The 18,853-nt window shown below is 36.3% G+C and overlaps 1 protein-coding gene across 13 annotated transcripts in view; it reads left to right on the forward strand.

Annotated features, from left to right (window-relative positions):
* Positions 1-18,853, forward strand: part of mapk10 (mitogen-activated protein kinase 10) — a 103,516-nt gene that overhangs the window by 23,319 nt on the left and 61,344 nt on the right. The window lies entirely within an intron of this gene.

Consider the following 18,853-nt stretch of genomic DNA (forward strand, 5'->3'; position numbering starts at 1 on the left):
GTCTTTAAGACCAGACAAAGTGTCTAGGTTAGGATGTGAATGAACAGGTATTCAATTCAGTTGTTTTCCCTGATGGGGCTGGAACAAGGTGTTGTTTAGTAGGACTGGGCTACTGTTCAAACAATCAGACACATGGCAGGTTGTAGGTTTTGTGGTTGGAGATGGAGGGAAAGTCTAATATGGGAGATGAGCAAGGATATTTTTTTTGCTGAATAATGTTTCCTCTCTGCAAGTAGCGAGAATATCTTGAAGTGGCAAGAGTATGTGGTAAGAGCAAAAAGAGCCAATAAATGTATTCTGCCAGAGTTTGACATATTTGTAGTCAGTTCCATCCCCTTCATTCAGCAGACTCAATTTTACTGTGGTTTTGAGCTGAATGTTTTGCAGGTTCTACCAGTTTTCAATTGGATTGAGATGTACTATAGGGCATTTTTCTACTTGGAGAAGTTGAGAGAAATCTGTCTCATGGTTCTCATGTCAATAACAATAACAGGTCAGTAATATCACCCTGCAACAGGTTAGCAGCCATATCACCCTGCAACTCACAACTGGCAACCCACTGAAGCTAAGCAGGCGTGAGCCTGGTCAGTACCTGGATGGGAGACCTCCTGGGAAAAACTAAGGTTGCTGCTGGAAGAGGTGTTAGTGGGGCCAGCAGGGGGCGCTCACCCTGCGGTCCATGTGGGTCCTAATGCCCCAGTATAGTGACGGGGACACTATACTGTAAACAGGCGCCGTCCTTCGGATGAGACGTAAAACCGAGGTCCTGACTCTCTGTGGTCATTAAAAATCCCAGGGCGCTTCTCGAAAAGATGTCCTGGCCAAATTTCCCCCCCCTGGCCTTTACCCCATCATGGCCTCCTAATAATCCCCCTCTATGAATTGGCTTCATTACTCTGCTCTCCTCCCCACTGATAGCTGGTGTGTGGTGAGCGTTCTGGCGCACTATGGCTGCCGTCGCATCATCCAGGTGGATGCTGCACATTGGTGGTGGTGGAGGGGAGTCCCCATTACCTGTAAAGCGCTTTGAGTGGAGTGTCCAGAAAAGCGCTATATAAGTGTAAGCAATTATTATTATTATTATTATTAGTAACACAAAAGACCACTCAGAGGGCTTGCTCATTTGACTGAGGTAAATATTTTGGCTATTAATTCTTCTATGCACTCCTATTTCATTTTTGCGCTCATAATCACAATATAGACATTGTCCATGGCATGAAAATACGGTAGTGTGTAACGTCCCAGTGTGTGTTCTGTGTGTTTTTTCTGTTATGTCCACACTGCTGACCCTTGATTGTTCTCCCTTCCCCATTGGCCAAACATCACACCACTGTTTCAATATGATGTCATCACCAATCAGCCCTCAGCCAATCAGAACTCATTTTATTCTCTATTTAACATGGAGGCTTTCAGGCAGAAAAGGCCTTTCGTTTGACTTTGGTCCCGTTTGGTTTTGGTTATCGCTTTGCTTCGCTTCTGGTTATTGCTTTGGCTTCGTTTGTTGGTTTGTTTTGCTTTGTGTGTGTGTGTGTATTTTCGTATATCTTCGGCTTTGTTGTTTTGCTGGTTTTATGTTAGTTTCTTTGCACTTTCGTTTGTTTGTGTGTTCATCCTTGTTTTGTCATTACCTTGCCCCAGTGTTACAGTACATGTTCAACTTTTGTGTTCTTTTGTACCCTGCTCCTATTGATTATTTGTATTCCTGGTTCACTTGTGTTTTTGTGTGAACTTTTGTATATAAGGTTAGTTTAGGTTGTTGGGTACACTTACACACTTAGTTGATTTTGTATTAGTACACTAGTTTAGTACGGGTGAGTGCCATTTGTCTTGTATGGTTTTGGGTAGTCAGTGCAGGTTAGCTAGGGTTTTGAAGACGCAGAAGTTTGTGTTTCAGGTTTTCTTTTGTAGTCAGATTAGCTTTCCCTCACTGTCCTAGCCAGCTCCATTTTGTTTGTTATTTTCTTTCCTTTGGCACCACTCTAGTTCCTTACCCTTCTCACGCTTCCTAGTCCCTCACCAAAACCCACCTGCTTCCAAAAGAATTATCCTAAATGTTACACCCCTTTACCCCTAGACACTTGGGGTAGTAACATAGTGCTTGAAGCTTTGGAAGTCCTCATGATTGTTAATTAGTCCTGATTAATAACTCATTCTAACAAGTTGCTGAACTAATGGCATCCTTGGCATATGATACAATATAATGCTAGTTTCAGGCAGTATCAATTGAGTGACTAGACCCTATCAAAATGACATTTATTTCATATTTATATCCTAAACCTGTACTGTAATAAAAGCATCAAAAGACACGCAGACAGCTTTCAATGTTCCTTAAGTATACTAATTGTGCACCATTACAGTCAGAACAATTAGTTTTGTCACTTAACACTTTCAATCATATTGATTTGAAAGAACTAGAAGAGCTGTTCTAAACAGTATGTGAAAGCCTTTGACAAGTCAAAATGCCACAGTTCTTAAAATGTTCAAAATAAAAGACTTGAAAGGTTAGAAGATAAAAAAATGCATCACTTTTTCTTAAAAGACTGTTTTGTCTCCTTTTTTTAATACCATTGAAGTCATTCAGCAATTCATATTTAAAAAAAAAAACTGTGTGACTCATTTGAAACAGTTATGAAGGTGTATGAATAGTACAATGGAAATGTGCAGTACTTCCTGTGCTGTTTGAGCAACTAAATGTATATATTTTTTTTGGTGTTAGGAATTGTTCAGTACATAATTTATACAGTCTAATCCCTGAAAATTACAACTGAGTACATTGTTGCTGGTAAATGAAAATGTTAACAATATTTTTTACTTTAGTATAAGTTTGTATAATGATTACATGAGTATGTTTATGAAAATAACAGCACAGCTGAGTTGCATAAGTCAATAGGCATTGATTTAGTGGATGAAATCTGATGGCCTTGACCATGCTCAATTGCTGAATACTTGAGAATGGAACCAGAGCCTGTATTTGATACAACAGTATATGTATATGTACTTCATATGTTAATAGAGAGAGGTTGAAGTAGTTAGCTATGTCAGCATGCGTAGGCTGCAAAGAAACAAGTAAAGGTTTATTCTATGATGAAAAGAAGAAAAAAAACATTATTTCGGATGTGTAGCCTTCTTTGGCTGTGGAAGGGTGTGCACACCCCAAGAAGGCTCCACAGCCGAAACGTTGTGTTTCTTTACTTCTCTTTTCAGCATGGAATAAACCTTTAAAGTTCCTAGAGAGAGGTTTTCATGGTTTTCAAACCTGAACTTAAACCGATCAGTGCAATTGATTGGTTTAATTAAAAGAAAAAGTAGGTGTTGATATTAGAACTGACCTTAAAGTTATTTTTCAAGCTTTTCTTCAACAACCCAAAAATGTGATGTCAACTGTAAAGGGCATGAATACAAATGAAAATAATAGATCAAACCAAGACTAAATATAATTTTAATAGCGAATTCAAAATGTCTCATTTAATGAAGGTTTTCTGTTTTCCAGAACCTCCTTGCTTCTGGACAGTTGACATACTGTACAGCTTCAGGTGTTGGGTTTAGAATTTGCATTGATGAATAAGCTGTAATTCAATTAAAGCCAAATAATCCAGTTTGTTTAAATGCATTGTGTGAATATCAGTAAATTTACATTGTACTTGAAGAACATCTCATAATAGTTAATAATAATTGGAGAAAAAATCTTCAGCTTAAGTTATGAGTTATAATAACCAGAAAGTGGAGTGTTCCAGGTCTTCAAAATTGGCTTATCTACAATATGTGCAGCATCCTTGCCTGTTTCAGCTTAATATGTTATCTACCAACAACAATTAAGTCTGGAGTTCTTCTTGCTTCTTTTAAGAAAAACAAATCTGAAGAAAACAATATGAATGTACTTTAACCTTGGGAGTATTTGTATTTTCTATTAAACCATGGAGAACGTCAACATTTTGTTTCATTTGGAATTTTCTAGGCAGCTGTAGGAGGCTGGCTGTTGAATTTTATTTATGATGCGGATCGATATTTGCACTGCAGCTGTATTCATAAATCTATCTCATAAATAAATAGTAATACACATACTGCATAATATTAGTAAATATTTTGTTACACTTTTTCTTTTTTAGGCTTCACTTACTTAAAAATTAATAATGATATTAGAAAATCCAAAAAGTAATTATTTGAAAACCCCCACAAAAATCGATGACATGCCACTTTTACCAGTGAGCAATGGAGAACCCGTTGGTTCTTAAATAGGAAAGGCCATCTATCTAAAACTCCAGCAGAATTGTGTTCTTCATGATTTGTGTTTCCAGACAATTCTACAAAAAATACTATTTAGAATAAATTCTGATACCACTGTATGGTCTTCGTCAAAAAGATATAGGTGGATATTTGTTAATAATTTCAAGAAAAATGTCTTGTTGGCTATTAAAACTATTACTTGATGCTACAGAGCTCCTTGTTGTGCTGTAGTGAGGATATATGTGTCTTGATTCATCTGTGTGCAGTTAAGCATGTGGAGCTCCCTTAAGCTTATTTAAAGTGGCTCAGTGTGAAGGCTGTCACTTTATGTTGCAGTAACAAAGAAATTGTCTTGACAGAGTTGTACAGAACTCCCCAGCATTTCTGGTTGGTCATACAAAAGCTGCAGTTTGCAAAAAATATAGAATTAATGATTCTGGTGTACATTCTATATCTATACAATATGTATTACATGTATTTATTCTGTAAATATAAAAGCTATGTACACAAGAAAGGCAATTGTGTACCTTCTACTTTTGTGTTATAATTATTTTTGTTATATTTTCCAAAGATTTGAAGCATACAAAAGTTAAAGTAGAAAACAAAACTGCAGTACAGTCATTGACACTTGTCACAATGCTAGGAATTATAAATGGAACAGGAAGAATGCCTATATATGCTGTCTGCAAAAGTATTAAAACCTTCATACACAAGCCTTGTTTATTTCCAACACCTATACAGTAGCTGTGCTTTCCCTTAAAGTCATTTTGAACAGTTGAAGTCATTTTATTCCTGTCAGAGGGACAAACTGAAAAACAGTATTAGATGTGTTAAATGCTCTTAAATGTCATACTGTAGCTAACTTTTTATTTGACATTTTATTCTTTACATTATTGATAACTTGCAGCATAGGTACAACTTTTTTGTACCTTTCTAAATTAGTTTCACTGTTTGTGCATAATGCTTCATAATGAGTTAATAATAATAATAATAATAATAATAATAATAATAATAATAATAATAATAATTGCTTACACTTATATAGCGCTTTTCTGGACACCCCATTCAAAGCTCTTTACAGATAATGGGAACTCCCCTCCACCACCACCAATGTGCAGCCCCACCTGGATGATGCGACGGCAGCCATAGTGCGCCAGAACACTCACCACACATCAGCTATCAGTGGGGAGGAGAGCAGAGTAATGAAACAAATTCATAGATGGGGATTATTAGGGGGCCATGATTGATAAGGGCCAATGGGAAATTTGGCCAGGATCCGGGGTTACACCCCTACTGTTTTCAAGAAACGCCCTGGGATTTTTAATGACCACAGAGAGTCAGGACCTCGGTTTTACATCTCATCCGAAAGACAGCGCTTGTTTACAGTATAGTGTCCCCATCACTATACTGGGGCATTAGGACCCACAATGACCACAGGTTGAGTGCCCCCTACTGGCCCCACTAACACCTCTTCCAGCAGCAACCTTAGTTTTTCCCAGGAGGACTCCCATCCAGGTACTGACCAGGCTCACACCAGCTTAGCTTCATTGGGTTGCCAGTTGTGAGCTTCAGAGTGATATGGCTGCTGGAAAGTTGGAAAGAAACCATTATTTTCTATTGCAGTTTTATGAAACCATGCAAAATATTGATTCTAAAAGATACTTCATATATTCTGACAAATTCAATATAGTTAATTACAGCACATCTGACTGTGAGAATGAAGCATTATTGTTAAAAATATATCAGGCATACAAGCCTTCTCTTTTCATTGCAGTTATCAGCTCTGTACAGTTTGATTTAATACTGCATCTAATATATATCTAATATAAACAGTATATCTAAACTATTGAATTGGCTGCAGATATAATGCAGCTCATAACAAAGTTTTTCTAATTTGCAATTAGTGGCAGCAATACAATATTGATTTATGAGACCGCAATGCATGATTATTAAGTTCCCCTTTCTGCCTTCAGCTTCACAAAGTTGAATTAAGTCAAATGAAAAATTGTTTTAACTAACAATGTGGCCTTGCACAATTTTAAGGCCTTAGTTCAGGATTAAGGATTCAGGATTTTTATTTTTCATGGTCATCTTGACCATTGACTTAAGAAGGAATATGAGTTTAATGCACATAAAAGTCATTAATAACTCAAACCCAAAGTAGTAACAGCTACTACAATTACATAATGAAACTTCTTAAGTGTGTAGATGTTAGGAAGAATTTAAAAATGATGTGTTATAATGAGATTTGGCTCTGAAAGGAAGCCACAGTTTTGGCTCAGAATCACACCAGTGGGGCCAGGGGTTTCAGCCAAGATGAAAGCTTCCTCATAGCACTGCACTTAATCCTCAAAGTGTCTTTGGTTTATGTAGGCTTGGTTCTACATGGCCAGCTACAGAGACTGTAACCCAAAGATCCTTCAGCACTTGTCAGACTGAGGAAGCTACACCCCATGAATAGGATACCGTGGATTTGAACCAGCAGCTTCAAGGCTGTAGAAAAAACACTGAGACTCCAAAGTGAGTGGCTGATGTTTGTAATACATTTTTTAAATTTAAGCTATCCAAACCATCTCAGTAAACATTAGTTTGTGTGTTTATAGTAAGGTGCTGTATTATAGACCTGTAGGGCAACCGGTTAAGAATGATGCAATCAGCAGATTTAGAGCTATTGATGGTTTCTGCTGGGATTCTGTCTGCAATATGTCACTGCTGATTATAGCTAATAAACACTTCTTAATGCTTTCAATAGTTACTCTGAAATACAGTACAGTCTCCCCCACCTCCCAAGTGAAAAATAAGCATTAAAATGTTTGTTGATTTCTTAACCCATCTGAAGTTTCTACAAATTTCCCTATGGATTCCTGACCTTAATCTTAACAGTAATCCCAACTCAATTACATAATATTATAACTAAAGAAAGAGCATGTTAGTGCTTTGTTAGAATATCTGTGGTTTTAATTAACATATAAATCTGAACTTACATCAGTATGATTGATTATTCAGTAGCACATTTTGTAGTTGGTGCATGGTCCCCCCATTTATAATAATTCAATGCATGTCTGTATTGTTAGTGCAGCCTGACAAATAGTAATGCTGCCACTTTGTACTCTTTCTTAGGTGTAGTGTAGGATGTCCATTAGATTGGACTGCAGGAGACTTTTGAAGGAATACAAAGCACTGTACTGTACACTGCATGTAGGGGGGTTTCTGGTGATTTGCAGTGGGTTGTAAAAGCTCTGCAGAACAGTACAAAAGGCTGTACTCTTCTTTATCAAAGAGGATTGTAGGGTTGTTTTCACTATGCACTAAAACTTCCCACCATTTTAGGTCTGGAAAGGTACCTTTCTGTTTCCTTAAGCTAATTAACTATACATTAAAAACAGTACAGAGCTTGGAATTATAAAAACAAAACCAGGAGTAACTGTTTTAATACATTTCCAGGCTTTAAACCTATAATAACCAAGGTATTTCAAAAGCAGAATTTACATTAGGTTCAATCCATAATATTCCTATCAAAATTGAAACAAATTCACCTTCCTCAGATTAGATTTGCAATACAGTGTATGTCTGGTTTGACAGTCAAGAAAGGATTTATTAAGAAAGCTGGGAGAGATTGTGAGGTACAGTATGTCAAGCATTGAATTCCACAATGATGTCTCAGTCTGCTTATTTTAAAAGATCTTTCAATAGTCTCCTGTGAGAATACTTCCATGGAGCAGCAGTTTTGGATACTCTAGACTATGGGCATTCTAATTGTGCATAGAACAATTTCAGTATTGAAACCTCTGCAGCTAGTCATTAGCAGTTGTCGTCAAAGAGTACTACCATGGCAAGTTTAAATCTTTTTGTACAGTACCTTTAAAGAAACAACCCAGTGAAATCTCTCAAGATGCTAATCGAAACTTAGCAAAGTTCCTAAAAATGTTTTATTCTGATTTTTCAACATTAAGGAGATTTTTAGAAAGTGAACATAGGGTCTAATTTTCCATAGTTATTTAAGTGCTTTACTGATGAGTAAAGAGATCAAAATCTAAATTTAAATTTGTAACTTTCGTCAAAATTTAGAAATGTAAAAAGACAATAATTACTCAGCTCTCAATCTTAAATATGTATAATTAAATACATATTGGCCTATTTGAACAATGTTCAACAACAAAAATGGAAAATTAGTAAATTAGCTCAAAATGGTTTTAGCTATAAGTAGATTTTTAAATATTCTTGATTGTAAAGCTGAAACCATTCATTATATATTAGATTCACTATTTTGTGTATTATTTTATTAATTTTGATAAAAAAATGTCTTTGTCAAGCTTAGAAACTTCATCAATCAATCACCAAGAAGCTCCAGAAACGTCTACACACAAAAAAAGTGTGAAAGTGGTTCTGCTGATTCAGATTTGGCAACTATTTTAATTCTCTTTCGAATTGCCAGTTAGTTGAAGATAAGGGAATCTGTCTTTAACATTACTGATAAGATGTGCCTCACGTTAGCAGTTTTAAATGCACTTTTACATATTTCCCCTTGTGTCTTCTGGTTTGCATTTCACTGTTAACTGTAAACAAGTTTGTAGATTTAGTTTTGTCAGTGCTTTTGAGGGATATGATTACTTGAATCAGGTCTTTTCTTTTCAAGTCTAAAATCTTTTTATATGGTTGCAGCACTTTTCCCATAATGAAACATTAATTGGGAAATGTTCACAGAGAAGAGAGACTTTTAGTGGTTGACTAATACCACCTCTGACAACAGCCTGCTTTTCCTTAGGAGTTTCCCATCAAAATACTGACCAGATCAGCTCAACTTTCAAAATCAAGATCCGGTTTTAATTGACCTGTTCAGAATTAAAACAGAAAAATATTCATCATACTGTACATAACAGAAATATTAGTGCAATTTATATGATCACATTGTAAGAACTTGCAGAAGTGCAATAAAACAGCATGTTTTTAGATAATTTTTAATTACCTAATTATGAATTGAATGTATAATGTGATTGATATTAAAATTATACCTTCCCACAAAATATGACACAACTACAGTACTGTACATACTGAATATGAAGAAGACAAACTGTATTGGATAGAGAAACCAGTGTATTTAGTATTGACTGAAATACATATACTGTATAGATATCTTAATTTTTATTGTGTATTAAGCAATAGTGAGTAAATCCTCATTATGAAATTTAACATTTTTAAAGTACCAATGGTTGAAAATTTAGCTTTTACATTTGACAATATTGATTTTTTTTTCTTTAAGTATATACCAATGCTATCATAGTAATTAAAATACATTTACAGACTACAGATTTGCTCAGAATAAAATGTAATATGGAAGAGAAGAAATGCTTATTTTAGTTGAAATCTTGGTTTTGCTTCACTTAGCAAAATAACACTTATGTGTTTTTGCATTCATTTATCTTATAAAGTAGGAGAAGGCCTTAGAAGAAGAAACAGTGTCTTAATAAAGAAAAAACAGACTTATTTTAAACACAATTCCTCTCCACTGGTACATTTTGTAGAAAGAAAAAAGGCATACTTTTAAACTTGTTAGAATGGCTCTCTCTTGTAATTGTAAAGAGCAGATTTATTTCACAGAATCATGACAAGTTTGGTTAACCGAGGTTCAGAGTTAGTACAGGAAGAAATACAGCTCATTCCTCAAGCCTGAATCTTTCCAACACCTGTATGTTTGTACAGTAAATGCTTACTGTACTTGAACATAATGCTTGATTAGTCTGGTTAAACATGCATTTAAAGTTGTTATACAGTAAATACTGGATGTAATAAAGTCAGTGATTAAGCTATTGAACTACTAAATTAAGTTCAGCTTGGATTACTTGCAGTATGGGATCTGGCATTAGAATTGTTATTTAAATCTGATGCACAGATAAATCTAAGACAGGGTAATTAGCCTAGCTGTTAAATACTTCAAATGTTTAGAATTTTAAAATCTGCCATTTAAAACTGGCCAATTTAAAATTTCACGGACTATATACTTTTTGACTGAAACAAGAAAGCAGGAACTGTAGAACATGGAATCTGACTTGATTTGAAGGAGATGTGCTTCAAAACACAAAGAATACCTAAGGTACTGGGCTTTTCAGTTCTGAATTCGGCATGGGAATTGGGGATAATTCTTCTCTTTTTCTGAAAGTGACAGTGATGCCTAGATCTCAATTAACACTCAGTGAGGGTATGCCTCTCCCTCTTAAATCTAATTTACTACAAAGCCTAGTCTGTCTGAAAGCTATAGAAAACTGAAGCATTTTTTTTTATGGTGGAACACAGTGAATGCCCGGTGGAGTGGAAAAGGAGACTGCGGCAGAAAACAAGAAGAAAAAAAAGATTCTCTTTTAGTGTGAATCTGTGTAAGCTTTCCGTGCTTCTCCATTTAGTATTTCTTAGAATTATTACCTTATTCAGCCGCAAAATGTTTCAAAAAGTGATGCCCGGCGTGTTTTCTGCTCTTGTCAGATACTAGGTTATGCAACTGTAGAGAGAAATATCTGCTGCTATTATTTACTTGATCAATACACAGTAATGTCTACAGCAAATGCAGAATACTGTTTATAAATGCACAGCAGTGTGGTTATTTAACTATATTGCTTTGCAGTATAGTTATTTTATATTTGTCTGATCTATTATGAAATATTAATACAGTGATTACTGCATTGTATCTTTGAATCATTCTATTACTGGCATCTTAATCTGTTTTTCTTTTTCCTGGAAATAAACTGAACACTATTGGGTTTGTTTGCTCTACCTTGCCATTTTCTCTTTTCATATTGTAGGCTCGCCTGGCCCATATAATGCTTCATAAAAAGCCCTGCAATCCCAAGAAGGAAATCTTTCATATTAAAAGTTTCTCTCACTGGCTCTTGAAAAGCTAAATGTCAGTACAGGCTCACATGTTTATTACGAAAACACAAGCAAAATTAAATTGTATTGTGTCACCCTAAATAAATAGGAAATGATATCAGTTCAGCAGTTCTAGATGTGCCAATCAGACAGATCCCAGAGAACCAAGTACTGTACTGTCTGTATGCCTGCACCACACTTCTTGGAAGCAGTATAAAAAGCATTGCTTACTGTCAGAGAGAAATACTGCTGTGCTTATATACTTTTTTCCTTCTGTGCATGATGTCAATAACAGAATTACAACAAGGATGACATATGTATAAGTACTTGGCAATTACAGCTACCCTATATGTACACTTTACCAGTGACAATTTACAGTCCTACCTTAGAGATCTACTGTACTGTAGCTGTCTCTTATTTTCTTCTTATGCCGGAAGAGGCCAATATTGGCATTTGTCCATAACATATACTGAGAATCAAAAGAAAGTCCTCTTTTGTGTTCAAGGCTTTATGTAGAACATCCCAAAATCAATGCAAGTGGGCACAGTCCAATGTGCAAAACAATACACTAACACTGTTAGTATCAGTCAGTGGTTATTTTTCTTTTGTATCTTTAATATTTGTAACAAATTGTCAAAATACTGGTCAACTAAGAAAAAATAGCCTATAAAGTAGAAAACGTTCCAAGTGGTAAGCAAATATATATATAATATTCTTAAACACCACATTTCCAGCAATGTTTTCAGTGGGGATGTCTGAGTTTGATGGCCTCAACAGGACTGTCTAACCTCATACTTATATTTGTTTAACCACAATAGAACAAGTGGAGACCCCCCAGATCCCAATTTCATTTCTCTCACCAAGGATGAAAACACATTCTACTGATGTCAGGTGTTAATCAACATAATGATACTAACAGTACCTACGTGAGACAGTATTTGTTCCATAAAAAGTCAGTGAACCAGACATGTTTACCATTTTGCCAACAATAAAAAGGTGAATTTTATGAAGTTATATGTTGCTTTTGATGCTTAGTATATATTTTCTTCTGGGCATATCTGTCTCCCCACAGCTGCTACATTGGATCAATGCTGAAAGAACCAAATAATAGAGGAATATTTGTTTTCCTTTTAGTAATTATTGCTTTGGAATCTAAAGCAATTAAGCTTAAATGATTCAAAACATCCTGTATTAGAGAAGCTTTGGGCAGCAGATAGTTGGATATAGGAAATTAAAATTAAATGCTAAAGGGATGAAAATTCTCCAATAAAGTGACATAATCTGCTGCTTTCTTATCTCAAACACCCACTTAAATTGCCAGTATAAGCATACTATTAAGTACTGGAGCAGCATGTTGCCTTTACATTCCCGCTGCTGTGAATCTTGGTTTTTAATTGGCTCTGCAATTCACATTGCTTCTTCATTTTGTGCATATACTGTGGATTATTTTCTTCTTGAATTTAGATCGAACTAGTATTAGTCTGAGATTGAGAAACTATGCATTAACACATATCCCGTCTTAATTAAGATTTAAAACCTCTTTGCTTCAGTAGTGATTGCACAGATTAGATAAAAAGTCCAGCTGCTACTGCATGGTGGCCTCGGCTGTGAGCATGCTGCGCTCCTTTGTTAGGAATGATGGCGGTGAGTGTGGAGAGAAGCTTATTAGGGCTTTCTTCATCTGCTGAATTGCTCAAGGGAAAAGGTTAATTGCTTTAACAAATTTAGCTACCCATAATCTTCATGATGTACAGAGTTCAGTGGCAGGATTGCTAATTTCATTAGATCCATAAATGCATTTTTTGTGGTCTCTTTTAGAACCCCTGCACATTAAGTATGTTGTTGATTGTAAAATACAAGGAGAAGGCCAAGATCTTGTTTTATTTAATGAAAAAGAACCAAGCAAACAACACCAACTCTATAACTGCTTGTCCTGAACCAAATCGGAACTTCAACTTCAAATCACAAGCGTTAAACACGGTATTTCATGGATTTAAAAGAAATGCACAATTGTCACATTGGCATTTGTCAATTAGTTTGATTTCCCATAAGAAATACAGTACTGTATGACATCAAATGGGTTTGTAATTTCCAAACGGCAAATGTATTGAAGTTTTGATTTGGTTATCAATCTCTGCTTTTGCATGGCCATAAATTACATAAAAAGACTTCCAATTAATAAAATATGCCTAATAAATTAAAATTTGTTAACAAAAATGATAGAACTGAATTCCTATGCCTAACGAGTCTTACAATGAATTTTAAGGCCTTTATCAACATTAAACAATTTTTAAGAGGCTGCTCCTGTCCTAAATTCCTTATATTACAGTATTTCATCTTCTAGATCATGGTACTGTACATTTTGTAAATGATAAAGAGAGGAAGAGATGCATAGATTTTAGATAGTGTCTTTTTAGCTATCATTTTACATATCACTTAAGTAGTTGACTCCGCACAGGGCATGGTCAGGCTCCCATTCTCTCCTGTCACACCCCTTTATAAGCTCTTTTGGGTTCCTTTTCTTTATCTTACACACACTCTCCTCCAAGAGTGGTGATCATACTGACCCTCCCATTATGGTAACAGGATACATGACTCCACATTCCATTACTTCTGGACGCTTTAACTTCAGAGTCTCAGGTTCACCAAGTTCATCCTGTTGTCCTCACTGCTAGGAACCTCCTGCTCCCAGGCCCCAACACAGAGCCTCCTGCTCCTACTCCATTGGGCCACTGTTTCACACACAGCCAGTTCCTCAGACTCCCAGGTCCACCTCCAGCCCTGATGTCCTCTTCCCACAGCCACCAGGCTGGGTAACATAAATACACACTACCTACATCACCGAGTCTCTTTGGCACTACACACCGTGCCGAGACCCAACACACTGTCCCTCTCTAACACCCACACCCCCTCTCTGGTGCCTCACTCTCACACCCTTAGGTAGTGCCCAGCCACCACTGTGTTACATCTATGCAGCTGCCAGCACACCTCACTGTGCCCAGCCACCACTGCACTGCCTCCCAGAGGTGCAATTAGATAGACCCCACTCCCTTCCCCGATACCACTGTATTGCCAGGGGGAGGGTCCATCTACCACACAACCCACTCTGGTCCACCCACACTACCTCATTTATCAAATCACAACTCACTCATACAGTCCTGCCCTCACACCCTAGCAGGATGCTGTCCCTTTAAATCTTTCAATGATCTCATAAAGCTCCGTTTCTTCTGTTCGTTTCCTCACAGACTGACGTTTTCACTCTTTTCCTCGCAGGCCATTCCTGTCCACAATCCCCTCCATGATTGTCGTTCTTCTCCACCCCCTCACGGGGTTACTACAGCGGCTAATCAAGTCTTTGCTCACTCATACCGTACATGGCGGCACACCTTTCTAACAGCGCCGCGACTAGTAGCGTCTCACACCCGCTACTGTCATGCTTCGGCTCGGCTCGCAGCAGAACCTCCGCATTTGTTCTCTCACCACTACAGCCACAGCAAAACCGAGGTCCCCCCTGCCTCTTTCCCCCTTTAAATCACTTCTACACCTGGCGTTCATTCACATTCACGTCAGGTGTGGTTTCCACGGCAACGCGTCTTCCTTAATGCGGGGCTCAACCCCCCCACACCAGATACTCCCTGCATTGTACCACAGCATCTAAAATTTTATGAACAGAAGATTTATTTGACCTTTATTTCAACTAGCTGAAGAAATCCACACTAATACAATGAAAACTGTGATATGTTTTGCACTCTCCACTCATCCAATATCTGCATCAGTTGACAAAGTATGTTCTCCCAGATGCATACTAATCAAATTCTAAACAGAAAGAATAAATGCAAGAAGTTTTTTTAAATAGGAACACTGATAAAAAATAGCCATTTTAATGGATCTTAACTTAATATTCAACACTGAGACCTTTCTTATCAAACTCTCAGTGAGATCTGTAGCATTTCAATAAGCTTTCCTTCCACTGGCAGGTTATTTATTCATTCTCAGTGTTACTCCTGTACTAACCAATACTTCCAAAGTGGTTATTGGTACAGTCTGCTGGTGACACACAGTAGAAGTCATATTTAAGCAATTTGAGCTAATATTCAAGTTAAACAGTTCAGATAATACATACTATCAAAACACAACACAAGCCCTAACAATTATCATTTTATTCATTATGAAGATTGTAGCTTTATAGATGTGTACTACAAAAAACACTGCAATATTGATGATTGCCTTTTTTATTGTTTGTTTTATATGATCTTTTATTATACTCTATTCTGTGGGAATAATCAGATGTATATAGAGCAGCTGCATACACCATAGCAAGTGTCTTTGACTGTTAACACATACAGTACAGTATTTCAGTACAGTACATACTGTACTTAAACTGTAGTCCTTAGATTGAAATCAAGAACCAAAAAAAGCTATTATCACATTAAAAATCTCATTAATGTTATACCTATTATTTCTTCCTTAAGAAACCTGAAAAAGGTGGTGGCAATAATTTATTTCACCTTGTGTTTATAACATATTATTCGATATGAATTACCCAGCAGTCTTGGGAAAGGTCAATGGGTCAGGAAGGCAGCATAATAACCATCAGTCAAGTTAGCCTTGAGAAACATGAACAGCAGAAAGTAGTGTAATTAAATTTTAAGGTTAAGCAGGATTTAATTCCTTTCACCACGTCACTCTGACAGTCTTGTCCTACTAGCAGCCTTATGAGATATGACTTCCTGATCTCGCTGATCATTTGTTTTCTATGCCCTTAACCAGTCAGCTGTGTGAGGCAAAATACACATAACACCATTGTGGTCAGAGAAAGGTATCTTTGTTGCTTTGTCCTTCATTTTGTAAGTAGGCTGCTTCCTTAAATATTTTTCTAGATTATACAAATTGAGAGATTGTTGGTCATGGTTGTGAATAAAATGTTGTGATGTGAATAAATGTTCCTGAGTTGTTAATGCAGGATAAGTCAATACTGAGTTTCCAGTCTCCTTTGTTGCAGGATTCAAGTACTGTGTAAGACAATGACTGGGAAGCTTAATGCGGTTTGTACTGAAATGATTTATGAGGGCACATGCTGAATAGCCCCATCTGACATGGTGATTACATGGTATGAAAGCAGTGTGAAATATAAGATTTTCAGTGTAATCCAATGGGACAGTTCTGTGTGTTTATCCTTCATATTTTCTGTATTTCTCAGTTCTAACTCTCTTGTAACTCTTTTAACTTGTATGCTGGCTTTGCACCAGGTTGCAGACACTGGGTTATGGGATTATGTTGCTTTCCTCTCATAGCGCTTCTTACAAGCATGTTCACTGAGATGTCAAGCATCATCCCAGCTCACCCCATCAATGGGGCTCAGGTCTACAGAGTAGGGCACCTCTTTCATAGCTGTCACATTCTCATCTTGTACAAAAGCTGTGTAAGAAAGCTTCTCGTTAAAAGGTTGCTGTACAGCAAGTAAAGCCCTAGGACTTGATTAATATAGTGCCATCAATTGCTACAAGAGAGACATCTGCCTAGATCATCACACATTGCTCCATCAATTGGTGTTTTGCAAAAAATAATTAGCATACTGTATCTTTCTGCTGTATAAAGCACATGTCTATCATGTTGGTTTATACAAAGCCTTGATTTACTGTTAAAAATTACATGGCTGCACTGCTGGTAAGTCCACCTGTAAATACTTCATCCAGTCTCCAACATACTGATGGCATGAAGGTGTTGTCTTCTTGATAAGTGAGGTATTTTTTCCTTTCTGTGTTTTTCTAAATATTCACCAAGTTTGAAATTCAAAAGGTTAAATGGCCTCTCATCTCCTGTGCCAAATCAACTCGCTCACGAATGAGGTGATTTGGTGTTTATTCTACAAAGTGACTTCATTGTATCAAGATCAGTAAGGAATGATCAAAATTTTCTTGATCAAAAATTGATCAAAATGACACCAACAACAGTTTCATTAATATCTAAAACTCATATACTTGATTTTTCTAAAAACATAGACACATAGAGTGATAAAGTTCTTTTGATGCTCTGTGTATCAATAGAGACAAAACGTAATAAATAACATGATGAAAATGAGACAAATATACTTCAATGGGTTGAATTTAGGACCAACTCCATAGTGTAGCTTCTGTTCTTTAGAGAAGTATCGTACACTGGTCACAGTAGTCCAATGCAATATTATACAGTAAGTGATTACCAGTATATGCATTAACCAAGATGCACTTTTTCCCATTCAGGGTGTATTCTTCTCCTAGTTCAGCTTAAAACTGCAGAGAACCTGACATATTCTGAACCTCTAAGTTTCTCATTTTTGTCTAATAACCTGTGTAGAATACCCTTTAGCTAGGAAATCAATTTCAAACTTAAGATGTCCATGTAATATAATGTCCACAATTCTAATGAGCATGAAATACACAACTAAATAACACATACAGTAGCCAAGTTATAGAGTATCTCCTTTATTCATGTTTTTGGTAAAATTAAAGTTCAAATTCACTGTGACAGGCCTCTTTAATGTTATTCACCTAACATACATTTCAAAATTCCTGTGAATGTTGTGTGCTGTGAATCAATGTGGATCACATAGGTGTGACTTGGAACAGCCACTGTTTCACTGTTTTGTTTTGTGAAGATTCAGCTGTTCTTTGCTGTTCTTTGTACAGATATTCTTTGCTGTAGTTTAGCATTCAGTGGCATTGTTAAAGCATTTTTGGACATTTTCAATATTTTCATGGCTGAAGCCTTTCTAGTGATATACTGTGTTGAGTACGTAACATAATCTGACTAGATGGTGGTGTAATAGGTTTTCTATTTGTGCTTTTGTCTGTTTTATTTAGAATGTTCATACCAGTACTTTTATACTATAGAGAATAATCTACTTAAGGAGACAACTTTGAATAATATTATTACATACCTTAGACAAGGTTAATTGACTTGGCTGAAAATGTAAGAAAACTACCTTACATCTTATATCTATAGTGATTCTTGGAGATCACTACATTCATACTGCAGTAGGAGGGTCACAAATATAATCCTGTTCCATTATGTTGCCAGTCGGTAGGCTCTAGCAAATGAATGTGAGCTCCTCAGCTGTTACATCCACATGGTCATAACAAACCTGTACCATCTAATTGTTCTTCCTAGTCTTATGTAAAAATGCTAATTCAGTGCATCTTAAACTGTACCCATGAGCAACACATCATCGCTGTACCAATATATCTATTTAGAGACGTTTTATTCATGTTAGTAACAGAACATTAAGAGGTAATTTTAACATGCATTATGTGATATTTAAAATTGATGATAACAAATAATTTTTCTAAGCAAGTTGCACTTGTTTGGCCTGTAATTTTTCAAGACGTTGTGTTATTTTGTGGCAGGCAAAGTGCTTTCAGTGGATGGTCCTTCTTCAGCACCTTTGGGTCCCAAATTATGCTGTCATGACATGTATTTAGTTCACTCCTGTTATTACTGGCCTAATTAAATTATCCAATTTCTTTGCATTGTACACCGTCTTTCAGTTTAGTAATAATGAGATAGTTTAACCTGTATTTTGAAAAAGAGCTGCTATTTTTCCTTCAAGGAACAATAAACAGAAAAATACTATGTTAATATACTGTATTGTCTATTGAAGTTTAGAGAGACTGCTGCTACTCTACATTTTAAACATTATTTAATATCCAATTTATATAAGTAGTGTTCAACGTGCTGTTCATTTTCAGAGTTTCAGCTCTCCTTTTTCTATGGCAATGAGCTGTTCTAT

This window comes from Lepisosteus oculatus, chromosome 3 (genome assembly GCF_040954835.1).
Source record: "Lepisosteus oculatus isolate fLepOcu1 chromosome 3, fLepOcu1.hap2, whole genome shotgun sequence".
Taxonomy (NCBI): Eukaryota; Metazoa; Chordata; class Actinopteri; order Semionotiformes; family Lepisosteidae; genus Lepisosteus; species Lepisosteus oculatus.